This window comes from Podarcis vaucheri (assembly GCF_965113315.1).
Source record: "Podarcis vaucheri genome assembly, chromosome: Z".
NCBI classification, from domain to species: domain Eukaryota; kingdom Metazoa; phylum Chordata; class Lepidosauria; order Squamata; family Lacertidae; genus Podarcis; species Podarcis vaucheri.
Genome location: NC_138758.1, coordinates 14,237,148 through 14,264,911, shown reverse-complemented (window position 1 = coordinate 14,264,911; position 27,764 = coordinate 14,237,148).

Here is a 27,764-nt window from a genome sequence, read left to right as displayed (position 1 = left end):
TAATTACTCACATAATTCTTTCCACACCATTAATTTCAATGTAAAGGCCACACAAAGGCAAAACAATTTAAATGGGAGCGGGGACTCACCAATTACTTATTGTTTGTGGGGTGAAAATAACAGCAGGGAACATGGATTGATATTTGCTAGATCGATTGCCATTCTGGACATGGGATGAATAAATGAACATTGGCAATTTCTGCTTTTGTTTCCATTTTGTTCAGAATTCTATGATGTCCTTAGACATTAAAGTCACTTTTAAAAACTCATTGTCACCCTTCAGAAAATGTGATGCTGTTTCTTGGCTCTGTTGAGAACACAGGATTGTCATGGCATCAGCAGTGATAGTAAAATCTGTAAAAAAAAGTGGGGGGGGACGGGGACATCCATAGGCTCTGGCCCCACCTGCAAATGGCATGTGGCCCCTAAAAAGCTGCTTTTCAGGGAATGGGGCTATTGGGCTGGTGGGGAGGAGAATGATCCTCATACCCATGATACAGTTTAGAGATGTACTTACAACACACACACATAAGCAAGTGGCTGGAAGCAGATAAAGTACTACGTTCCAGCTATGGAACTGTGTAAAGAAAGCTGGATGTGCAGGTATATTTTATCCATTCAGACTCCACAGTCTAAATCACATCAGGAGACTCATTGGCTAGTCAGAGTATGTTGTAAGGTTGGCATCAGACACCTTTGACATGTGCAACAGAAAGGAAGTCCTTATCCAGCCATTCCAGGAACTCCAAATTCAAGACCAGCTGTGCATATCATTCCTGACAAATAAGCTGGATGAAGAGGGCTTTTGTTCTGGACTCAGCTGCAACAGACAGGTAGCAAAACAGCCTTTGGGGGATATGTGATCCCTTAGCAAAGTTTCTTCTAGTTCTACCCCCTCCCCACAACCAGAGAGCCCAAAGGCTTTGCAAACACAGCGGTATTTCTTCACAAAAGAATAATGGAATTTCAATCATCCTGCTTCTCCAAACACATAACCACTTTGTTTAATTTCCTCTCTCCCCTTTTGATTGCTCTTGTTCAGGCCCGCAGATTCTTTGGTCTGATGAAATGAATAATAAAAGGCACTTTCTCCTGCAAAAAGATTTAACAACAATGATAAGAATTTCCAATATATATATATATATATATATATATATATATATATATACACACACACACACACACACACACCAAACACAAAAAATGGGTAAAAAGATCCCCCCCACATCACAAACATTCCAGAGTGTTTCCCTAAGGGAAAATGTAAAGATGGAGGAAATTTTCTTTTTTTCTTTTTATTGTCCTCTCTCCTTAAATAAATGAATCCTACATGCTTCTTGCTATTCAAGGCTTGGATTGAACGAATGCTTGGTGTTGTTGTTGTTTTATATGGATTGGTTCTAGAGCCCAATCCCACATATGTGTCCTCTGATGAGTAACAGGGAAACGGAGTGGACTATGAATAGTGTTGATAGTCCTGAATGTGTTCTGCATTCATGACCAGAACCTAACTAAAAGTTGGTTTCTTCTTACTTTTGAGCTGACCTAAGTAATGCCAGGAGTTCTGGCTTCTGGGATAGCTGCGCAGCCTGCATGCGCTCCATAGGACACACACACATTTCCCCTTACTTTTTAGGAGGGAAAAAGTGAGTCTTATAGAGCAAAGAAATACAGTAGTTTTCTCTACCATCTGTGGAGTTGGTTTGGGGGAATCCAGATTGGGAGGGTTTGGAATAGGTAGGTTAGTTTTGGGAGGGTGATCATTTTGTTCATGGCTATTTTGTCTGAGAGAGTAAAATTCATGTTGTTCCATGTTTTTAGGTCTGTTAATTTGTTGCCACAGGGGCTTGTAGTTGTGGAGGTACAATTTATTGAGGTTTCTGGTTATTTTTACCCTTAGGTATCTGAACTTGGTGGGCAAGTTTTATTTTGGTGACATTAGTGAGTTCTTTTTGGGTGTGAGGAGGGGTGTTGAAGCACATAGCTTCTGACTTTGCAAAATTTACCTGTAGGCCCGACACCATTGCAAATGTGTTGAGTTTTCTGATTAGGGAGGTTGCTGTGCTTACAGGGTCTGGTGTTGTGACCATTAGGTCATCTGCAAAGAGCCCCAATTTATAGGTTCTGCCTTTTATTTCCACTCCCTTGATGTCTGTGGCTGCTCCGATTCGGATTGCTAAGGGTTCCAGAGCCAGGATAAATCGTTGTTTCATGCCTCTTTGGATTGCTATAGTATTAGAGTCCATACTGTTAGTTTTGCATTTTGCTGAAGCTTGGGAGTATATTTGTTTGAGGATTTGTAGGAAGTTGTGGCCTAATTTCATGTTACTTAGTTGTTAAAGGGGGGGGGGACCCCAGGAATCCTCAGCATGGGTTTCTTGTTGGATAGCTTCCAGCTGGTCAAGTAGTGAAGCCTGTCCACCAGTCGACCCCCTGGCCTTGATTTCTTCCTTCACAGCTCCAGGGAGGGCCTCCTTTGGATTACATGATATCTCAAAGCATTAGTTCAGACCATGGTTGAAAAAAATGGAGCATTCTTTGTTTGCCTCAATATATTGAGGCTTATCCTTCTCAGTTGAACCAATAGCCTCTCTCTTTACTGAGTCATAGGATCCAAGATTTCCCCTCTTTGTTGCATATGAGCCAATCAGGTTTGCTGACATTGTTCTAGATGTACATTTTTTGGGGGGATAACATTAGGATATCTGATGCATTGTTTTGGAGAATGATTTGTTCTGTCAGGCTCTTGACAAAAGGCCTTAAACCATGGTGTGTGGAATTGATATATTTAGTTCATGACACATTCTAGAGGTCCTGCAGTTGTTCTTTGTTGCTTGGCATTATGAGAGATCCAAAAAATGATCCCTTTTGATAATTCCATGGCATATTCCAGTTGTCTGGACTCCAAAATATACTGCCAAGCTTTGCATCATTGTTGAATTTGGCAACAACGCTGACCCTTATCTCATCTCTTTATGCAATGCTTCCCTGGTGAATTACTTTGCATTCCTCCCCCCCCCTTGTGTTTGTTTAGTACTTGTTTACACTGCATATCCAGTTCTTATAAGGCATATCAGATGGTTCCCCCATCCAGCTTGCTGACCAGTTCAATACCCATAAAGCTTCGGTAAAGCTGTGGCCCCTATTATCATCAGGTTGTTCACTCGACCCTCCCTCTTCATGTCTGCATGTAAGCAGATTTGAATCCATTTGTGTTAAAGTAATATATGCATAATAGTACCTGCCACTGATTTATAGTGATGATAGTGATGCTGCTGGCAAGATCACGATCAGGTTTGGCTCATACCTCACTCCACATGGCTTCCCTTTGTATGAGAATACTGCACATCTAGATTCCAAAGCATATTTCTTCTGTCAAGTTGAGGACAAGGCTAATGACAGTCTGTAGCTGGCATAAAGAGCAGCAAGATCAGAGTCCCCTATTTTACATGCTAGCAAACAAGCCTGTCCTGAAAGCTTTTGTGGTGGACCAGGAACCACAATGTGAACCATTTTACCAGTTTGTGAAAGCAGATTTTCTTGGCTGTTATAGATGATCCCTAGATTCTTGGACAAATCGCTGTCTAACACATCCAGGTAGAAAGTCAATCATGGGCATGAGTCCTGACAGTTATGATGTATGTGAGAGTGAGAGTGTATGTAGGTGTGGGCATGCATGTATATATGTTTCCTGATGATTCAAATTTAAATCTAGAAATGCAGACAGCAGTGAATAATGAGCAGCAGGGGCAGATTGTTAGTTCATATTTATTTTAGTAATGATTTAAACTCTACCATGTCTTGGCCTAATGGACTGTCTTCTTTCTCCTGCTGCACTTTCGACAAATAGAGGCACTTGACATTGGAGTCACCTTCATTTAATAAAGAAGAAATGGTGGCTATATTTTCAGCGAAGGGTCTTTAACTGCACAGTGCATTTCTGTCATAGTAAGCAATAATGGATTGTTGACTTTCAGATCATGCTGGACGGCAAGCTCTTTTGCTTGGACATTGGCAGAAGATATATTGGAGCTGAAGTGACTGTTTATGGAGTATGAAATTTTGATGGGTAATATATACTGTGGTCTGGATTGAGTTTAAATTGTGGTTTTACAGAAGCTTTTTTTTTTTAAAAAAAAAAAAAGCTTTGCTACTTTGGTATGTGTCTTTCCCCCAGTTCTACTGCTGTTTTCATCAACTTAAAAGGGTGTCCAAAAGCTTCAGATGAATGAATTTTATGCAATGTACACCAGGAGTACAAAATAAAAACAAATGCATACATAAAGATGACATCTTGTAGAGAAAATATTCCATTTAGGCCCTAATAAATATTTCTTCTGGGGTTGAGTGCAAAAGAAATGCACTCTGATTAATGCGTTCAAAACATTTAAGTGGGGAAGAGTAGATGGTACAAAATAAACAAGTTTGAGGCCCCTCTAAATACTGGAAATAGATCTTTAGACTTGCAAAGCAGAGTGCAAACAGCCCACCTCCCCCACCTCCCTGCCCTTTAAGTCATGAAGCAGTCAGAAGCTAGAGCAACAGAATTTCCATTCTGTTCTGTACTCAGCTGAATTTATTCATTATATAAAATACTTAGTTAAAAAATGTTGTGTTGTTCACTGGCATGCTTGGCATGTAGAATGCTGCAGATTCAAACTTAGCTTATACAGCTGAATAACCTCAATAAGGCCTCTGTCATACCCTCTAACATTTATCTGATGAAGACAGGGTCATCAATAATAATAATAATAATAATAATAATAATAATATGCCATCTGTGTTGCCCCAGCAACTCTGGGTGGCTTCCAACATATGTATAGCTCCCTGGGTAAGATACCTGCCAAAGTTTAGAGAATAACAGATTTAGGGACCCATTGTGCTAAGTGATTTTACATTTATTTATAAAAGTAGAAAATCACATTCTTTCTTCATCCCCCTTCCTGAAAGTACACTTCAGAAAAAAAGAGAGAGCTGTGGTTTTAAAACGTTTGGTTGTTATTTGGGGGGTGGGTGGGTAGGTAGTTGAATCAGAAAAGAAGCAGGTCACCCCAACAGTCTAACTCCCCTGCTTACCCCCTGCTCTCACAGACATACTTTGGAGAATGCTGACTGACCCATGTAAATAACAACTCCACATCCCTGCCTCCAAATTGCTCTGATTGGAAGGACTGCAGAAAACAATTCATTATGACTGAAAGCTTGACCTGTCTGTCAAAAAGGCAGGTTTCCCTAACCCTCCCTCACCACTCCCTCCCATCTGGAGCCCTGGTCATTTACCCAGTTAACTGGATTTTGTTTATCAGAAAAGAAAAGAAGTGAGAGATTGTGTATGTAACCTCGTTGTTGTTGTTGTTGAAAAATGGAGGCAACAGAATGACTCTGAAGCTTAAGAGTTTTCTTATCTACCTTGAGGTGCCTTGTTAATGGCACAATCTGACTTGGCAATGTGAACTCATGACCTGAATCTCCATGATTTGTCTCATTATTCATGGTATACACAGAGCTGATGAACGGAGCTAATAGACACACAAACACCCAGCCAGGCACTCAGAACTGAACCTGCTTAAGTGATCAGGGCAGAGTCAGTGAAAAACCAGTTTCCTAAAGCCACGCTACTTAGCATTTCTTCAAGGACCAAATGCAAACAGCTAATTCTACAGAGATACCATATGGAGGATGGGCAAGATCTGATGAAATGTCAAAAAGAGATCCCTTTGGGGGGCAGTGGAGGCTTAAAACACTCTGCCTGTCCATTCCAAGGCAGTTCCACCCATGAGGCAAAGTGAGGCAACTGCCTCTGATGGCAGGATTCACTGGGGCAGCAGATCCCAATATAGATATTTCCTGCTCCCCTGTTCCTGATATAGATATTCTCTCACCCTTTCTTCCTTGGCAGGGAGGGGAGAACCATTTTGAGGTCCGCTTCAGGTGCCAAAATGGCTTTGCCTGGTCTTGACCCCAACCCTTTCTACATGTGCCAGAGCATTCCCTACTCATTCCTTACTCATATCTGGCAGTAGATGTAAAGGCCCCTCCCAAAATAATCATTTTGGGTCAAGTTGTTGGAATGAGCCTCTGTTTGCTTTGCTGTGATTAGCACAACTACCTGTCTAAAATTAGTCACAAAGTAGTATGCCATAACATTGCCAGATTCCCCAATGGTTTGTACGTACATATGAATGTATATGAAAGCCTCTGCTTTAGTTTGAGCAAAGTGGATTAGAGGAGGAAGCCTCTGCTTTAGTTTGAACAAAGTTTTCAAAATTGGGGGGAAGCATTAGGTTTCCTTTTTGCAGGCTCATTAAGTGATTTTTATAGCTGGCAGATAACAGATAGATCAGACCAACCCCAAAGTCATACAGTTAGTTTTTAAGTTATTGCTGAAGATTGAGGTTAATTTACCTAAGAGAGTCTCTGTTCGTTTTGATATATATCTGGAAAGCACTTAGCCTCATCTGAGGTTGCAATAAAAGCCAATAAATTTAAAGACCATTTATGATTTTTAGACGTAGAATAGTGGTGAGAGCTAAAATCAGAGTATAGGAAGAGCTCGGCTGGATCTGAGCGAGGGTACTTCTAGTCTATCCTTTGGCAACCTAGTGCCCTCCAGTTGTTTTGGACTACATCTCCCATCAGCTCCAAATGTAGCAGGCATTGATTTTTCTCCCTCTTTTGGAGGCAACGAGGAAGGCCCTCCAGGGAAGGGAACCGAAAGCAAAGCAGAGCCCTCCCTCCCTGCCCTATGTAGCAGGCATTGATGATGACTCCTCTAATCCAATATCACACCAACAGTGCTCATGCAATATTTTAGCAGTGGTCAGCCAGATGTTTCTGGGAAGTGTATAGACAGAGCATGAAGTCACCAGCTCTCCCCTGCTTTATGTTTCCACCACTATATATATCAACTCTGCACATGTTGATTCCATGCAGATATTGGGACTAGTTGTGGTATGCCTGTCCACCATACATTCATTTAATTTAAAACAGACAAACAGAAACATCCAACATAGTGCCCTGTGTACCACATTCTATAGCAGAGTTTTCCCGACATTCACATTTTCTATTGTCATTTTCATCCTACTGCTGATCAGCTTCTTTGGGTCATTCAGTTTCTTTGAGTTCTAATATAAGACAAAGAGAGAAAAATCAATTTCTATTGTATCTTTCCATACCATTAATAAAGCTCCAATATATCTTAGGGTCCATCCACACTTTCATTTGTCCCATGAATTCAAGTCACTGGTACAAGAGGTGCGGAGGAAAACCTGCTGTCTACTACTGAATCAGAACAAACATCAATCAGGTTTTCTGCAGATTGACATTTATTCCGATTCAGCAGTAAAGAGTGGGTTTTCCTGGGGGAAATGGCAGGGCCAAAGAAAAACCATGTTACAAACAGAAGTGTGGATGGACTCTTAGTCATTCCCTCCCCACAAAGAAGCATAAAATGGTTTAGTTTTTCTTCATAAGACAAGTGTTTTGGCTCAAAATAATTTTAGTTGCTTTTGTACAAGGTTTTTTGAGCAGTTACCAAAACTTTGTATAGTGTTCCAACTGTGGAATTATGAAAAGAGATAGATGAATGTGTCAATTTCAGTTTCTCTTGGGTTCTCAATATTCCAACTCTAAATTCATTTATTTATAATTTGTCAGGGTTTGTATTTTTTATTTTTTTTTAAATCCCCCATGAAAATATGTCAGAATTTTAGTTCAAATCCTCACAATATACATTTTTATACTCCCTATGACAATGGACATTTTTATTTATTTTCACAAATATAACACATTTTTATGCACACTTTCCCTGTAATATATGCATTTTTTTCTGGATGAACACCTAATCAGATAGTGAACCACTTCAGTAGGATCTCTCTAGACAAGCTGGAACAGGTAACAAGATTGAAAATGAGATTCAATGTATGTGTCAGGTGTGGGGCAGGAAGAAAGGAGGTGCGAAGCACAAGGAGTCTTGTTTAAAAAACAAAAGCAACAACACTTTGTGCATCCACATCTAATATTGCTCCTTTCTAAAAATTATTTATTGGTGTGCCCTTTTCTTTTTGTAAATAAATAATAAAACCAGCCCTAAGGTGGCACTCACCCTTCTTATAGGAAATGCTGGGGAGGGGATCAAGGGGTCAAGTAGGGTCAGTTAGGGGAGAGTGAGAAATGGCCTATTTTCATCTGAGGAATGTTGGAGGATACAGAAATCACCATCCATCAGTTGATGGGCAGTGATTTCAAACTTGTGGGTCAGTGGCACTTCAAAGTACCTTTGGAAATCTTTACACTTTGTGGTGTGTTGAAGTCCTAAGCATCATGACCTGGTGCCATTGCGCTGTCAGGGGATTGACAGGTGAATGGCACAACCTACTTCCCAAATGCAGCCCAGAGGGATAGGAGAGATAGCAATGTTGCCCACTGGCTAGAGCAGTTTCCCCACTCTTCACCTAAATAAATAATGGTTTAAGAATAGCTTAACTTGGAATTTGAGCCAGGCCATTGTCTTAATCACCTGCTTGCATGCTTCTTAGGGCATCTTACTGTCCAGAGTTGAAGATAGACTACTGGATGAGATGGATCCTTGGTTTGATGCAGCAGAACTTTTCTTATGATGTTTTAGTTTGTTTTGTGCTCACAAACACTCTGATTTCTGAAACTCTTTATATTAACCAGCATATTAATAGCTTTACTAGAACTCTCATGCACCACATTTATCACATTTGAGGCATGATCTTAAAAAATCCTCAGGTAGAAATATGATTTGTTCTTTGTTGCCTGCACTTTTTGCTAACCTCTCATTATTTATAAAATACTACAGGGTCTCTCTCTCTCTCTCTCCCTCTCTCCCCCCCCTCTCTGTATTGATCTATCATTTGAAAATGTCAGAATATGATGCATGATCTGAGACAAATATATCACCAAACACCCTTGTGTTACCACCAAACCTCTCTAATTTATCAGGTGTATGGACTATAGAACATAGGGGAAGAGGAAAAATCATATCTATTCTGTTGTTGTTTTTTAAATCATTTTTCTGTTTTTCTTTTTATTTCCATATTGGTTGACACACACACATATATATAAAGGGAGAGTGAATACCCAATCACATGTATTGTCTGTCAGCTTTGCTCAGCTGGATTGGACTTGGTTTGCATTTAGATGTCCTGGAGAGGCAATCACATGACAAACATATAATCTCATCCTGGGGTGCATTCCGATGTGGGGAATATTGTGCTAGCTTTCCTGATTATAATACTAGGGCTGTCCTGTTTTCACTAATGTTCCTTTCACTCTTCAGTACCTGTAGTGCTATGGAACTGAGGCTCTTTGACCAATATACTAGCATGTCACATTGCATTTCTTTCATGTTTATTGTTCTTATATATAGATAGTAGAATATCTCACAGTGAATGGGTGACATTGTGATACTTGGTTGCAGGGTGACATCACTGAGGGCAAGTGAGGGTGAGGGCAATTTAAATAAACAAGCAAGCCATTTTCAATGATTACCCTAAAAATTAAGAAAAGAAGGGGAGGTGTGTCTGGCATTGCTAAAAAAGACTTGCAGAACACATTGCAGCTTCAGTTTAGCTGTAATGAAAATATTATCTATACAGTGTAATTATCTTAATTGTTTTTGCATTCTTGGGAAGAAACAATACATTAAAATCCAGACATCTTAACACTGCAGCACAGCAGTGTTAGTAAACTTCGGTGTACACATTTTATATTTTCATCCCTCCTCCACCCAGTGCAACTGGATTAACTTCTCTTTTTCTAACTTCATATTTGGTTTTTCAATAAGCTGCCAAATCGGGCTAAATTGGCAGTAGTTATTGCTAATTCTCTCTCTTAAATCCCCCGACATCATCCCTTACTCACTTTAATAAAAGTTGTGATACATGAGCTGTAAATTTTGTGTCAGAATCTCATATTTGAAATTAACCGCCTTTGGGCAAATAGCAGAAGTAAAATGATATTTTGCAATGTTGTATATTAAATAAACTCGCTTTTGGTTCTACGGGAAGGAGCGCTTTTGGAGAAATTTGCTGCCAAAGATGCTTACGATTAATAAAATAGGATGTGCTTTGATGTAGTGAGCAGCTTCCAAACATGAAAAAGTGTTGTAAGAATGTGTGTGTGTGTGTTTAGGTATTTCCTGCCTTAATAATAGTCAGTGTAAAGAACAAGGACTCCAAGTGAAGTTTTTGTTGTGGAAAAAGAGCTATTGGATTAATTTATTTTTATGATTGTGTGCAAGGTATTACTTCAGGCATGCCCAAGGGCTCCTAATAGCCCAAAAGCTTTTAAGCACCCTGTGGGATTTTTGACTCTCTCTTTGAAGTGGGTGAAAGATGGGAAGAGTGTGCAGGAATGTGTGGCTGAAATGTACAAAGAAAAGTAGCACATCTGTTGTCAGGCCTCTGGAGACACGTTGGCAGACTGGTGAGAGGGTCAGGAGGAATGGGAAGACAGTGTAGTGCCTGATCCTGGGAGAGGCTAATCAGGTTGTTGGAAGAAAACCCTGTTTCAGTACCATTGGACATCTTGAGCCTCAAGGGAGTGTTGCCTGACTTAGACTCTGCTCTGTCTCCTGCCAGTGAAGCGATTCCCACCCTCAGAGAGGCATAGGAGCCTGAACCGAATATTATACAGACACTGTTGACCCTGCCTCTGTCTCCAGGGATAGGATGTGACTTGGGTCGGATAAGCAGACCCAGCCCACCTGTAGAAGTTCTCACTTGCTTGCCTAGGCCTCTGGTTTGGGGACAAAACCCACACAATTAAGTGTGTCTGCCCGGCTTTTCAAAAAGGGGAGCTCAGAGTGAGTGTCAAGTGTTGGGGCAATGACTTAGCTTATGCCTAGACAAGAACTTTAGAGCTGTTTTAACCACTGGTGTGTGTACCTTATAACCTGATCTGTGTTTGTGTGTTGTGGTGAATTCTGGAAGAAAGCTTTTGCAAATAATTTTGCCGAGAGTCTAAATACTGTTTCCATGACGGAGCCAGGGCAACAATTATTGGACTGCCCACTTTTGTCTTTGGTCACATTCATTTTTCCTCCAGTTACACTGATCAGTAGTATGTTGTTGTCAGAGTTGCTCCCTGATCCTAGCTCACAGAGGATCACGCTAGCCAGCGATCATTTAGTAAAAGTCTTTATTGAGTTACAGTTCCCATTCTCAAGCTGCTGCGTGCAACTCTACGTCTTATGGTTAGATCGGCGAAGCTCTGTCTGGGTCCCCGCCTCCTGTACACCAACTTAATATCCTAGCCTTACTCCACCTTTTCCGCCTGACTGTTCTTCTCTGGGTCCCTCTGCCCCCCGGGGTCTCTTCCTTCCGGGACTCTTCTGACGCTGACCCCCTGGACCCTTCTGTCTCCTTGCGCCGGGCTTTAGGACCTGGCTCCCTTTCCGGGCTGCTTACTGCGCCACCTTCCTGTGCATTTGAACTTGGCGCGCGCGCCCAACCTTCCACTTTCCGTCTGACCATTTCTTCGCTCCCCGATGGAGGTGTGGCCACTCCTGACTCGTGCCCTCCCTCCTGTTGTGAGCTGCCAGCGCTTGATACCTGACTCCCTTCCTCTCCCTGTTGGTGACGCTGGTCCCGATTTCCAACTGCTCCCCTCTGAGCTCCCTCTGGCCCTTTCCTCCTGGGGTGTCCCCCTAGGCTCCCCCCTTGCCCTGGCCACTGGTGCTCCTTTCTGTGAATCTTCTGATTCACTGGAAAGACTCGGAGATCTCGGGTCGTCGTCATCACTCATCCTTTCTTCTGCCTCCTCCCCCTCGCTCTCTGTTTCCTCCCTTGCCCTTGCCTCTGCTCCTGAACCCCTGACAGTTGTCTTCAGGAGATTCCTGATGAGGAAATGTGGGTTCCCACCCCTACTTGTTTCCCTTCCCACTTCTCAGCTTCTTAGTCTTGCTCACCTTCTTTCTTTCTTAAACACAACTTTGGTCATATCCACACCATATATTTGAAGCACATGAAATGACCATTTAAAACACATGATTTCTCTCAATCTTCAAGCCTCATCCTCTCCAGATTAGGGCTGCGGAAGACAGGGGAAGATTAAATATGTAAATTATGTAAGTTACAAAAGAAATAATGTAGTTTTTGTTGGAAGAGGAACTATAGTAAAATGGAAACAGTGCTGCATGTGATGAGAACAGGGTAGAATGGGAAACTATACCTTCTTACACCCCTACTGACCCACACTGGTTCCAATTTATGGGGAAAGACAGCTGAAAGAGTAGTGGCAGCATATCCAAGGAATAGTTCCATCCTTATCATTGCCACAGTGTAGGAGGCAATATAGCAGATTTCAGGGATTTCAGCAGGCACTTCCTTTCTAGGTAAAATAACCCAGTGGTGAGCCAGGAAAATCAGCAACCCAGAACTGGCACTCCACAGAGTTAGGGAGAATATAAAGAAACAGTGGAAATGAAAGTTGTGCAGGAATTAGATATACAGAAATGAGAGCCCAAGAATCAGCAGAGTCCTGGCCCTCCTAATATAGGAGCAAGAGATTCATCAATCCTCCTTTGTTGTAAGAAGTAGGATTGGGGCTTTCAAGATACTCAGGCTTTGACTGCTCCTTCCTTCCTTTGGGTCAAAGAAGAGGGAGATCTTTATATGTGCATTCATAGGTCTATGTGTGCAATTAGATATCCTGCTTTTTGCAGTGGTTCCAATCATGGAGAGAGAAGCTATGCATGTATCACTTGTATTTGTATAGATTCTACTGATATTTATGGAAGAACATGTACTGTAGTTGGGACAATGTTTGTGGTCTTGGTTCTCCTCACCTCCTCCCCTAGATTTGGTCCCTTAACATCTAAAAAAGGATCACTGGAAATATGAACTCAATCCATTGACAAAACTGTGTTTGGGGTGAGATGAAAGTTCTGTCATACATCTGACTTGCCATACAAAGATTGAAGTCCACCACTTGATGTTGCAGCCAATGAGTGGTGAACATACCTGTTGTCTACACTAAACGTTCACTGGCCCCAACTATTACTTACGTCTGCCAAATAAGTTTTCTTACAACTGTTCATCTGTACAGTATGTTATCCTGTGGTGTCTGGCAGGGCTGGCCCACCCATGAAGCAAGGTGAGGTGCCCACCTCAGGTAGCAGGATCCACAAAGGCAGCAGATCCAGCCTCAAAGGAATGCAATGCCTGCTGCTGCTGTTTCACACTCCTTTGAGGCTAGATCTGCCACCTCCTCAGCAGCTCCCTACCATGACACCTCTACGGCAAATAGAAGGTCTGCTGGTCTCTTGGCAAATAGAAGGTCTGCTGGTCTCCTCCCACCCCCAGGAAGGAAATGGTGGGGGCTGCCCTCTGGGGTCTGCACCCACCCATAATTCAGAGGGCCCCCCCTGCAGTGACCTTTGAGTCCCACTTCAATCATTGGGTAACGTTGATTTTATTGTTCCCAGTGTAGATCTTCACTCCCTCTTGTTTCTGATGTAGGTCTTCACTCCCCACTTCTACCCTAGTTTTCATCAGGTGCATAAATGTTTTGGGCAAGCCCTGGTAGCTGGTAATAGGGCAGAAAGCAAGGAGGAGGTGATGGAGCTTGAGCCAATGACAGGCAGAGTCAACTAACTCAAATTGTGTCCTCATCCTTCTCCCTGCTGAATTCTACAAAGGCAGCACTGAGGAGGAGGAAACTGACAGGCTGTGCTAACCTCTGGAGCAGATGTAAGCAAGGAGAGAGGCAGGTAGGGGCTGGCTAAGGGCAGACTGAGGTTGGTGGAACAGTGCCCTGTTCACCCAGCCTCCACTGATCATAGCTATGTCAAACTGCAAGCAGGGAGTAATTTCCTTTGAACTTTGTAACCTTTTCCATTTTCTCTTTTACATTTTATGAATAACCAGTAAATATCTGATTTAGAAATAAGTGCTCTCGGCATATCAAGCTGCAGTTTGCAATGGAGCAGTTAAAAAAAAAAACTTTGTTAGAGGAATAAGTTTGTTGAAAAAAGAACCTTATCTGCTCACAAATGTATGCTTTTAGCTGGTTTCCATTGTCATACTGAAATACTTTCATAATCCTTTCAATTACTTTTGAGATTGTTGAGGAATCCTTGGGAGATTATATAGAAACACCTGTACTAAAGAAATAGTTTATCTACACTGTAGCATGCTATTAAAATCTTTCATGAGTCTGGATGTAATACTTTACAAATAACTATCAAATACTTTCAATTTCCTTTTGCACAGCTCCAAAATCTCTTTGGAATGAAGAAGTATTTTTAAAAAGAATTTATTCCCTACAGTTTCCCAATCTTCCAATCTGTAAAAAAAAGTATGTCTTGGCAAAGATTAGAATATCTTTACAAAATACTTTGAAATGATTTGGAAACTGCAAACACAGCTGCTGAAGTGTCACAAAAATGGCTAGGAGCTTAAAGTAGGGAGATTACGGTGTTTGTTGCCTGCAAAGCCTCATTTTCCTTTCTCCTTGTGACTTCCTCGGGATCATTAAAAAATAAAAAATAAAGACAGGAAGACCCCATTACTTCATTATATGTAAGAATAAATGTATCAGACTTGGTTGCTGGAACTATCACTCTATACCTAGGAAGCTCAAGTTCATAAGAAGGTCCTTGCTGGATCTGATGAATGACCTATTTAGTGCAGTATTCTGCTACTACATTGGTTAGCCATGTGCCTTTGGGTAGCCCACAAGCAGACAACTACTGAGAGGCAGAGATGGTCTGGATAAATTGGAGCTGAATCCTAAAACAACAGAGGTGCTCTTTGTCCAAAGTTCTCAAATCTAGGGTGTGCGAAGGCGGCCTGCTCTGGACTGGTTTGCACTCCCTTGGAAGGAACTGGTTCCATGGGAATACTCCTGGATTCAAAAATGACACTGGAGCCACGGCAGCCTCTCTAGCTAGGAGTTCCTTTTGCAAGTATCAGGGGATGATTAGCTGCTTGTGCTTAAAATGGTGCCCCTTCAGAGTTTGTGCGGCCCCACAAACCTCTGTGTGTGACAGAGCTCCTCAGACATGTCTGCTCTAGTCACTATTAGAGTCCGACAGTGGCTGTTTGCGGAAACGCCTCCAACAAAGAAGTTCCTTAACGGAAACACGTCTCCTGGACTCACGACGTGACAGCTTCCGACGAAGCATGGGTCTCCCTGCAGTTGCTTCTGACACCTCCCCACTATTTTCGCTGGACGTGTCTCTCACCCCTTTCTCTCCCCTGCTTCCTGCCTGCGTTGCTGCGTCTCTCTCAGTATTACTGAGATCCTCCTCCAGAGACCCCGCGCTCCCCCTGCTGGTCCCTGCTTTGGCTGTTGAGTCTCTCCCCGTCTCTGGGAGCCCTATCACCTCCTTTCCCTCTGATGTCAGTTCCCTGACATCCACCTCCCCTCCAGGGCCCCCTTCCCCCCCGCCCCCTCCCTCTCCTCTGGGCGGTGAGGAGCTGAAACCCCGAAACGAATCCTCTTCATCTTCAGACGTCTCGAACATTTCCCTCCATCGGTCTTCGTTCCGACTCGCTGAATCCTCCTCCACCTCGGAATCAGAGAACCCCTCCAACTCCTCTTCTTCGTCGGTGGTGGCGAAGTATTCCCTCCGGAACCTCGCCACTGGCTGGGGTTTACGAGGGAATCTCTGATGAAAAGTTTCAATTAGAACCTCGTCATCTACATCCTCTGCCCTGACCCAGGTGTTTTCCGACTCCGGTTCCCCTTCCCACATTACCAAATACTCTACTTGCTCTCCCTTCCACCTGGAATCTAGAATCTCCGCTACATGGTAGCTGTGTTCTTTTTCCTCCATCGCTGGTCCCCTATTGACCCTCCCCTCTCTGTCCCCTATATACGGTGACAGCAACGATCTGTGGAACACTGGGTGCAACTTCATGTGGTTCGGTAACCGGAGTCTGAAAGCCACTGGGTTGACCTGTTGCGTGACTTCAAATGGGCCCAGTCTTTTGGGTCTTAACTTCTTACAACCTCCTTTAAATGGTAACCCTTGGGTGGACAGCCACACCTGGTCTCCCACCCTAATGCTTTCCCCTTCCCTTCTGGTTTTGTCTGCCTGCCTCTTATATTCCTCCTTCGCCCGGTTTAAATTAAGTTGGAGTTGGCGATGGATCGCTTCCATTTCTTCAACGAACTGTTCTGCTGCTGGAACGCTCCAGTTCTCCCCCTCCCCCCCTGGGAAGGCTCGGGGATGACACCCGTGATTGGCCAAAAAAGGGCTCATCCCCGTGGACACGTTCTCTGCATTGTTGAAAGCAAATTCTGCCAACGCCAGCTTCTCCACCCAATCATTCTCTCTGTCATTAACATAACACCTCAAATATTGCTGGAGGACACCATTAGCTCTTTCCGCCTGCCCGTTGGTTTCTGGATGACGGGCAGTAGAGAAATTAACCTCTACATGCAGTAAGCTCATGAGCTTCCTCCAGAACCTGGAAGTAAATTGTTTCCCTCGGTCCGAAACCACCCTCAAGGGGGCGCCATGCAACCTAAACACATTTTCCACAAACAATTTGGCGGTTTCTTCTGCTGTGACCGCATGTGAGCAGGCTATAAAGTGGGCCATCTTGGTTAACAGATCTACCACCACCATAATGGCTGTTTTCCCTTTGGACCTGGGCAGATCAGTCATGAAATCTATTGCCACTGCCTCCCACGGTCTTTCCGGCGTGGGTAGTGGTTCTAATAAACCTGCCGGCGCCCGCCTCTCCCCCTTGGCTCGTTGGCATCGGTCACACCCTCTCACATACTCCCGTACATCTTCCCTAACCTTGGGCCACCAGAATTCCCTGGTAACCAGCCACATGGTTTTGTGTTGCCCAAAATGCCCTGCTGTGGGGTTATCGTGCAGTTGCTTGAGTACCTTTTCCCTCAATTCCCCTTCAGGTATGTATAACGCTCCCTTGTAGTACAACGCCCCATTTCTCTCCTCAAAACCCCCGGGTTTGTCTCCCTCCCTCCTAAGACTCCTGAGTTTGTCCTGGGCGTATTCATCCTGCCCCGTTCCCTCTACCAGTTCCCTTTGCCCCACCAATGCCGCCCCACACACCCAGCGGTCCTCGGGAATGACATGGGTCTCTTCGGGTGCACCCTCTCCCTCCAAATATTCAGGTTTGCGTGAGAGAGCGTCCGCCCTAACGTTCTCCGGGCCTGGTACGTAACAAATCTCAAAGTTAAATTTGGAGAACTCCTGGGCCCATCTCAACTGCCGTTGGTTGAGCACTCGCGCAGTTCTCCAATACTCTAGATTCTTATGGTCCGTGCACACTTGCACCTTCTGTTGTGCACCAATTAGTAGGTGCCTCCATCTCCGGAAGGCCTCATAAATTGCAAGAAGTTCCCGGTCGTACACCGTGTAGTTCCTCTCAGACTTGTTCAGCTTTCGCGAAAAGAAGGCACACGGTCGCCACTCTGACCCCTCCTTCCCCGGCTGCAGAAGAAGCACCGCCCCTATGGCTCTGTCCGACGCGTCTGTTTCGACCCTCAGCTTTTTTTGTAAATCCACATGTAGAAGTTGTTCGTCAGAGGCGAAGGCCCTTTTCAGTTCCTCAAACGCTCGCTCCGCCTCCCCCGTCCAAACAAACTTCTTTTTGCTGCTGAGACAGTCCGTGATGGGCGCCGTCAGGTGGGCGAAGTTTCGGATGAACTTACGATAAAAGTTTCCAAACCCTAGGAACCTCTGCACATCCTTCTTGGTCTTGGGTGTTTTCCATTCCAGCACCGCTTGAACCTTGCCGGGGTCCATGGCCAACCCCTTATCTGACAAGCGGTACCCCAGGAATTCCACCTCCTTGGTATGAAACTGACACTTCTCCAGTTTCACCCACAGTCTGTTGGCTTGCAGCCTGCTCAACACTTCTCTGACGTCTCTCACATGTTGCTCCTCATTCTCCGAATACACCAACACGTCATCTAAGAAGGCCACGCAATTCTTGTAGAGCAAAGGCCCCAGTACGTGGTTCATGAAAGCTTGAAAACACGCGGAGCCTGTTTGTAATCCAAAAGGCATAACTAAGTATTCAAATGCCCCCAAAGGGGTGAACATGGTGGTCTTCCATTCATCCCCTTTCCTTATACGTATCAGGTTGTACGCCCCCCTTAGGTCCAGCTTTGTAAAAATCTTTCCCTTCCGCACCCTGGTCAAAATATCATCAATCCTGGGCATAGGAAAAGCCGCCGGCTCGGTCACTGCATTTAAGGCCCGAAAGTCACATACCAGCCTCGGCTTGTCCGTGTGTTTTTTGTCCACAAAAAACACTGGGCTACCCCCCGCTGCCTTGGACTCTCTGATGAAGCCTCTCTTCAGGTTCTTGTCAATGAACGCTCGCAACTCCTGCATTTCCCTGTCTGACATGGCATACAACTTGCCTACAGGAAGCTGTGCTCCGGGGAGTAAATTGATCTGGCAATCAAAGGGTCTATGCGGAGGTAGTTGGTCAGCTTCCTTCTCGCTGAACACGTCGCTGAGATCAGCATACTGTGGTGGCACCTTCCCCTTCTCCATTACTTCAGTCCCTGCCAGGGTGGCTTGGGCCCCTGCTGACCCCTTTTCCCCCCTGCAGTGTTCTAAGCAATGTGCGGAACCGAAGGAAACCACTCTTTGATGCCAGCCCACCAGCGGATCATGTAGGGCTAGCCAGCTCATTCCCAAAATAATGGGAGCACCTCCCAAGGTGGCCACATTAAACGCTATCAGTTCTGTGTGCCTTGCCACCCTCATTATCATTGGGATGGTCTGCAAGCTGACTCCTCCTCCCAACAGTTCCCTGCCATCGATCGTGGTCACCTGCAGGGGGTTGCTTAAAGGGATAGTCTGTATCTGGTGTTCAGCAGCAAACTCCTTGCTCATAAAATTGCAGGAGCTGCCTGAGTCCAACAGTGCCTTTATTTTTAGGGGGTGTCCATTTTGCAGCTCTAGCGACACTTCAATCACTAGAGCAGGTCGAGGAGCTTCTGGCACTGGCACTTGGGGAAGGGGCACTTTCACTGCTCTTTGGCCTGGCTGCAGTGCCCTGATGGCAACCAGGCGTTGGCTTTTACCTGCTCCGTTTCTCCCTGCTCTTCCCCCTCAACAGCTCCCACCATTCCTTGCCATTCCTTCCTCTGGGGGCAGACTCTGGCAAAGTGGCCTGGCTGTTGGCAGAGATAGCATTTCCGGGCTCCCTTTCCCTCCTTCTTCGCCCCCTCACTGGGCTTTGAAACTGCGCGCGCGCGGGCTGTTCCGATTTCCATCGGCTCTGCCGGCGGGAAAGCTGGCTCAGGAATGTCTGGAATGCGTAACTCCTTCCAACGTTCCCCTCTCCCTTCCCGCCTCTCCAAGGCTCTTGCCTCCTGGCGCGCTCCAATGGTCAGCGCAGATTTGGTCAGCTGATCCATAGACACCGCCCTGGGGCTCCTGGCCAGCTCGTCTTTCACAGCTGAAGAAAGACCTTCTTCAAATAGCATCTGAATGGGTGCTGCCGATAAATCCCACCCCAATCTGTGAATCAGCATGGTAAATTCAGTCCAGTACTCACGGACAGATCTGCTTCCCTGCTTGCAAGCCATTAACTGTCTGCGCACCACCCCTTCCTCAATGTCGCTGGAAAACATGATATCCATTGCACGAAAGAATTTCATAGTGTCCTTTAGGATATCGTTGTGCGTTGCCATCAGGGGTCGAACCCAGTCTCGCGCGCCCTTCTCAAGATGCCCAATTACAAAAGCAACTCGAGATTCCTCATCAGGGAACTCATCAAACTGGACATTCAGGGCATATTGCATTTCAGTCCTAAAGGCATGGTAATCCTTGGGGTCCCCCCCAAACTTCTGCACCAATCCTGGTACCTTTCTGGGGAACTGAGTGGTTCTCCCCTTCTTGTCTGCATCTTGAGCCCTCCTCTCCTCGAGCCTCGCCGTCTGCAGCGCCAGTTGGACCTCCAATGCTCGGTATCTTTCTTCCAAGCTTGGATCAGCTCCTCCCCCTGCTACTCCGGCTCCGGCTGGGTCGCTCATGATGCTTTCTCCTGCACAGGCAGCGTACAGAGACTGTCGGACTGCTATCAGGGGATGATTAGCTGCTTGTGCTTAAAATGGTGCCCCTTCAGAGTTTGTGCGGCCCCACAAACCTCTGTGTGTGACAGAGCTCCTCAGACATGTCTGCTCTAGTCACTATTAGAGTCCGACAGTGGCTGTTTGCGGAAACGCCTCCAACAAAGAAGTTCCTTAACGGAAACACGTCTCCTGGACTCACGACGTGACAGCTTCCGACGAAGCATGGGTCTCCCTGCAGTTGCTTCTGACACCTCCCCACTATTTTCGCTGGACGTGTCTCTCACCCCTTTCTCTCCCCTGCTTCCTGCCTGCGTTGCTGCGTCTCTCTCAGTATTACTGAGATCCTCCTCCAGAGACCCCGCGCTCCCCCTGCTGGTCCCTGCTTTGGCTGTTGAGTCTCTCCCCGTCTCTGGGAGCCCTATCACCTCCTTTCCCTCTGATGTCAGTTCCCTGACAGCAAGCAATGGCCATATTTTGACAGACCTCGCCACTGTAACTCTGTACTCTAATAACTTCCAGACTGGATTAATGTAATGTAGTCTAATTTAGAAATTTCGCAACAGCGAGATTACAGTGGAACCTCGGGTTGCAGACGTAATCTGTGACGGAGGCACGTCTCCAACCCACAGCATTCATAACTTGCAGTGCCACGTCTGCACATGCGTGTGACGCAATTTGGTGCTTCTGCGCATGCGCGAGCAGTGAAACCCGGAAGTAACCCTTTCCAGTACTTCCGGGTTTCCCGCGGTACGCAACCTGAAAAAGTGTAACCCGAAGTGTCTGTAGCCCAGGGTACCACTGTACTGGCTGCAGTTCCATTTAGATCTCATGTAACCCTTGTTTTACAGCAAGGGTTGGTTGTTTTGCTTGCCAGCTTGTTTTGAGGCCCAATTCAAGGTGCTCATGCTAGTGTTTTATTATTTTACTTGTTTTCTCAACTTAGGCCCCAAATATCTGTATGGCTGCTTCCTTCCCTACAGATCCTCTTGAGTGTTGAGATCAGCAGAGGGGGCCCTCCTGATAATTCCAGTGCCCTCAGAAGCTCTAGTTGTAAGTGGCACAAGAGAGGGCATTTTCTATGTCAGTTTTCACCACAGAGCTGCATCTATAATGTGCTCAAAATACACACCTTTACTTTGGCCTCTGACAGTTGAGAGATGTGTTTTTAGGATCCGCCCTCTTCTTCTGACCATGTTACCCTGACAGCAGGTTAGGTGGGGAGGAAAAACAGAGGCATGTGGCCATTGAAAGGCCCAGCTCACTAGAAGCTGCAGTGGTGAGATGGGGCATAAAGGAGAGAAAGACTTTGTCCTTGCCAGCCATGGAATTTCTTCCCAAGGCCCTATTCCTCCTATTGCAAACCTCACCTCACCCTTCCATAGGACTTGTCCTCCTCCAGATTCTTGGAGTGCAGAGGGCTGTAAATATGTGTGTGCAGATCTTTCCATAATCCTTTGGGGTGGTGCTGATCTCTATCAGTGGACTGCAGACGAGTGCCCAAAGGCTGCCTGGTGGCAGTGTCGTTGCAGCTTAGACCAGAGGTCAGGTGTTGGGAGCCACTGCAGCTGGTCTTCACCTTGGTGGCAGTGGGGAAATAGGGAGGCTGCCGGGCTTTGGGATTTGGAGCAACCTGCAAAGCCAAGCCAAGCCAGGTGAGGACAAGCAAGGGGGTCAGGTTATAGCACTGGCCTGGCATTCTCTTTGGCTGTGGGTGGGGCACATTATGAGGTGGGACAAGTTCATCTAGGTGACTCTGGCTGGGTCTCGAGGGCACCGGAGAGCTGCCAGCACTAGCGAGAGTCTGCTAGCAATGACAGCAGCTTCTATGGTTAGTCATGCATGAGGGGGTGGGGACATCACACAAATTGTTGTGCTCATGAGGGCCCTCCACCTGATTTGGGAGGAGCAAGGATGAGCTGGACCTATCCTGTTGGGGAGAACAGTAAGGTTCTGCTTTACAAGGAACTGGGGGTAGAGACAGAGATTTGCTGCTGAGAGTATTGACTGAATCAGCCTCCCAGCCAGCCAGCCGGCCACTGATTGCTGCCCATCAGGGTCTCTGCTGCTACCCCCACCTCCACCCTTGCATGTCATTCCCTAGGGCAGAGTGAGACACCACTTCTCAGTGTTTTCAAAGTGTTGGGAGGGCAGGATTCTGTTCCCAAGACCACCTGATTGAGATCAAGCTTGGAGTCACACCTGGCTGCTGAGGGCCCACAGGGCAAACTTCCTTATCTTGGTGGTTACAGTGGAGGGCAGTTGGTGGTGCAGTACAGATATTTGTCCCCTTTGGGAAAATGTGTGGATCCAACACTTTCTGGGTGGCCACTGTGGGAAATGTGGTGTTGAAACAGAGAGGCCCTTACCTAGATACTGCAGGGCTTTTCTTCTGCTCTTACATTCTAAAGTTGGATGAGCTCGCCACTCAAGACAGAAACATTAAGCAAAGCATATGCAACAGATCCAGTTATAGAACTCCTGAAATAGAACATTAAGTAATTTGGAAGTAATGCAGTGAACTATCGTGGGAGAACAACCTTTGCTAAATGTGATTGCCTGTCAAAATATTGTTCCTGGCTCTGGGTTCTAATATTCTTGACAACTTCTTTCAAATTTGTGATTTACATTTCAGGTTTCTGGTGGTTAGAAACTAGCATTAACCCAAAAAAGGTGTGAAAAACTTATTGTGAAGAAGAGTGAGTGGTGTTTAGAGTGGGAAATTTGTCTAGATGCAGAGAAGACGAAAATATTCAGACTTCTATTAATGAGAGAGGGAAAGGGGGAGAGAGACACCCTTGAGGGGAGAGATATTTGCCAGTTTGCACCTAAACTGGTACCCTCCAGATGTTTTGAACTCCCAGCCACCATGACCATGCTTTAACAGTGCAACATATATTCAAGAGGGGCACAATCTCCCTTTAGTGACACAAATTCAAGCTTTCATCAAGGGGCTTATCCACACTTACATTTGCCCCACTCTTTCCAGGCACGGTATGCACTTTAAAGCTCCATGTCTGACCAATCTTTTTGTCTCAGAGCTATCCCTGTGAAAAACCCCTCTTTAAAGCAGAAGTGCAAGAAACAACAATTCAGGTTTTCTATGAATTGCCAGTTGCTCTGGTTCAGCTTTAAAGAGTGGGTTTTTGTGGGGTATGCTCTGGAGCACTTCAAAGCATGAACTGTACCTAGGAAGCATGGAGGAAATGTAAGTGTGGAGAAGCCCTGAGTTTTGAAAAGCACCTCTGATGAGGGACGGCAACTCATTCAAGAATGATGAGGGTTAAGAGGCAGCTCAAGGTTCCTGTCAGCAGAGACTGCACTTTGAAACTGGCATTTTTATCCTATTTTCCTGTAGGGAAGTTCCAAGGAGATTCTTAAGAGGATGGGGGGGAGGAATCATATTTGGCAGAGGAAGAAAACTTTTAAGAAACAGGATGGTAGACTTGGGCAGAGCTCAAATGCTCCTCAAGGCTGATTTTTATGGGGTGGGGGGCAGGAAGATAAGTGGCTCAAGATATTTGGAGAAAGACAATAGAGATCCCACCCCCCTTTTACAGAAACTAACAGGACCACCAGCTGAGACTTACTTAACAAAAGCAATGAGATGGTATCCTCTTTCACAGGCTAGCAGGGTAGTTTATTTGGTGCAGGGCATCATTGTCTTTCAACACCTCGCCACTAATTCTGTTACCTTAAGCAGCCACTTCCCTTTGACTAATGGTAGGATTATTCCTCAGTATTATCCAGATTTAAGCCAGTAGCATGTCTCAAACCAGAGGCCTTAGAGTTGCAAGGGAGGAATTCAGTCTGAACACCACCACACAGCTCTTGCCAAATAAAGGAATTTCAAAGAGGCAAACTAAACCTGCAAGGAGCCTGCAAGGAACTGCAGTAGATTGGAGGCTGCTGCTACCTGATTCCTATAAAGGTGATCATCTTATACAGGCCAATGCTTGCAAATTGAATGACATTTTGAAAGGAGGATGGGAAGTGGGGGTGGTTGTTAGGAAACAAGAAGTCAGTAACAACCTGGCAATATTAGATAGCTGTGCTTCCTGTGCTTGTATCTAAAATAATGCTATGAGATTGCTATATGATTGCTGCAGCAAAAGAGTCTGGAGTTTGGACAGAAGATGTTAATGGGTTGATAATGATTGTGTAAAGTTCCTTAAGGGTTAATAAATCAAGTTAATGGGCACGTGTTTTGTTAGGGAAATCACAGGTAAATCTCCAGGTGAGGTAGTTGGACATCTCTCATCATAACTTCCCTCCCCCCCCCAGAAAAAAAACCAGATGGAAAGGAGAAACCCAAGTGTGTCTGAGGGAAACAATAGAGACTAAGATTTTTGGATGGTGTTAAGGAAACAGCAGAGGGCTACGTTTGAGCTATGGAAAATGTGGGGCAGTGGATTTGATGTTCAAGCCAAGGGTAGTCAACATTTGTAGGCCTGTGGAAACATTTGTATCGTTAAGCAAGTGCTATGGGGCACTACCCACTCTGGTCACATTTCTTCCCCTCCCTCAGATCATTCCCCACCCCCCACCCCTCTGGGAGTCAGAACAGGAGAAAAACTTCACATAGATACTTTGCTTTCCCCAGAGATCTGGTTAGAAGTCTGATCCAGTAGAATTAATCTGAGCCTTGAAAAGCACATAGAGCTGAAAGGGAAATGGAAAAAGCACCGTTCTTCCAACTTTCTCCTTCAGCTCTATTTCAAATGGTGAAGCACCTCATGACCAAGGGGACAGTGAGGTGAGTAGGGAAGTATCAGAAGCATTGAGCCCACAGGCTTAAACTGTCTGCCTCCACTTATGTGCAACATGTATATTTGCAGTACATTCAGACATTGCAAAATGCCTTATCCAAACCACACTTCCGAAGGTACAAAGCAGGGCTCACTACTAGCAGCTAGCAGCTGATCAGCACAGTTGACAGCAAACCCTTTGAAACAGACATGTGATGTCATCATGATATCAGAAGATTGTATGTAGGTGGCCACAACCACCTGCGAAAGTTTCCCTTTCCTTTGCTGCAGGATGGTTTGTAATGCCCAAGTTAAGCAACTGAAAGCAGAAAGATCCATGCACAAGCAATGATACCAGTATTTAAAGCAGTATAAATTATCCCCAAAGCAAACAGTATACTTTTGAAGTAACATCCCTTAAACCTGCTTCTTGCCGGGGGAGGAGCTATGAAACTAATGAATCTTAAATTTCAGGTCCCCTAATCTGGAAGGGCCCCAGAAGTGACTTTAGTACACATTACTTAAAAAAATGGGTCTACTAGACACAATATGAGTTGCACAACTCAAATGCATTTATTTATTTATTTTGTATACATTTCAACAATCCCAAAGTTTGAGAGTCAGTAGCAGAGACGTTGTACAAGTGTGGGGATCTGTCATGGAACAACCTCACTGAAGATGATAGCAGCAGTTACCCAAACCTCATTGTGAAGGGGCCCCCATAGCAGTTCAATCTTCAGGGGTCCCAAAATTTTGCCAACCAGCTGTAAAATTCAGGGTGCAATCCAATACACACAGACTATGAAGTAAGTCCCATTGAATAAATCACACAGCAGGACTTAGTTCTGAGTAAGCATGCATAGGAATGCCTTTTATCTCTATTTCCAGCTATACTCAAGAGGCTAACCTCAGCCCTTGTCCAAGGATGTATGGTGTGTCTAACAGCTAACGGCCTCCAGCCATCAAATATCATTAAGTATCTTCAGCTAGCAAGGATTCAACAGATCTTGATAAAAGTTCATTTTGTATCTCTGGGTAGGGTACTTTCAATGTTCTTTTACATACTCCAGGTTTCTTACAGTATCTTCTTCAATGCCAAAACCACATTGGCCCCAACCTTGTCCCTGGCATGGACACCGCTTATGATCAGGCAACAAAATTCAGATGCTTCTTTGGACACTTCCAGATTCCACTGGAACAAAGAACTCAACATTTGGACTGAATCCCAGAATTTATTTCATCGACTTCCAAAACAGTGTCTCAAAAATAGAAAACTCAACAATTACTGGACACCTTTAATCAAGGCTTCTGTGTATAGGAAATATCAAAAGTAATTACAGTAATTAGCATCACTTTAAGACAGTGATTTTGTAAAACTTCCCTCTGCCCTTTTTTGCTAGGTTTACAATTTAAAGTTTTTAGGTAGCAATGCAAATCCTAAGCATGAACAATAACCCTTTACTTATTTTTACTCTTCTCTCCAAGTTTTGGCAAACATCAGTTTAGAATTTTGAAAACAAGATGTCATTTCTGTACCTGCATTAAAGAAATGTATAAATGCAAATATTCACCCTTCTGCCAAAAACTTCTAAAAATTAGTAATCAGCAATGATTTCTTCGAGTTCTTCAGTATTAGAATGATTTTTATATTAGCCATCTACCAGCAAAAACATTTGCATGTGCAAAATTTTGTATACCTTTCTTTTTCCATATCCAGCAATACACTTTGCTGAAACAAACCAGACCATCCATTCAAGCAACTATCTAGCCGGGGGGGGGGGGGCTATGGCCCTCTAGATGAGGTTGAACTAAAACTCCCATCATCCCTGACCATTGGCAATGCTGGCTGGGGCTGACTGGAGTTGGAGTTCAGCAATATATCAGTTACAAGGGAATCATTGGGCACATTGTTGTTGCACTCATGCCCTTCTTGTGGTTTTCCCACAGGCAGCTGGTCAGGCACTGTGAGAACAGGATGCTAGACTAGATGGGTTGTTAACATGATCCAGCAATTTCCTGAGAAGTTTCAGAGGAAGAAGAGGAGGAGGAGGAGGAGGAGGAGGAGGAGGAGGAGGAAGGATATATCTGACTCTTCCTCCAAGTTCTATAAGCTTATTTCTGACAAGGTCATAACAAAATATTAAGGAGAAGGATAAGAATGTAGAGGCATAGCATGATTGGTTACATATTTAGTAGAGGACGATACTGTTCAGCCTTGGTTCCTGAAGATGCCTTTTGGTCAGACTTGGGCAGAACTAAGTATGGTTTGTTTTTGTTGTTGTTTTTAAAGTAGAAATCAAACTCCAAGGATTTAATGAAAACCACAACAAGACTAAAAGCAAATCCATAGAAAGCTGGAAGGAGTTTGTTTCCAGAAAAACAATGAAATTTAGGGAACAGGAACTCAGTTAATGCCACAGGTACATAGGAAGTAGCCTCATACTGAGCGGTGGAGGACCTTGGGCTTTCAAATTTCAGTGGCACACTGTGCAAAGCCAAAATTCAGCACCCCCTACCTCTTGCCTTCCATTGTACGTCATAGTTGCAGAGCAGCCTGTGGCGCCCTCAAGGCTCTATGCCTGGTGCTGCTGAACCAGTCATGTTTCCCTAAATCCACCTCTGTACCAAGTCAGACCCATGGTCCATCTAGTGTATGATCTACACTGATTGGCAGTGACTTGATGTCACATGATTCCTTCCCTGCTTTTTGTAGGGACAGTTAGGGGTGAAAGGCACAATCTAATGCACTTCCCATCTGTTTAAACAGGAGAACCTTCTGATGGCTTATTCCCAGAATTGTTTGCAAAACCAGGAGTGGCAACCTCAGGCACAGGGTCCAAGGAAGCCCTCTAATTATGGCCACCAGAATTCTCTCCACATCCCTAACTGGCCATGCTATACATATTTATTCTTCTTGCCTGGCTAGAAGTCTTGAACTCTGATAATGCCTCTTGATTGCCTGGATTGTAGATT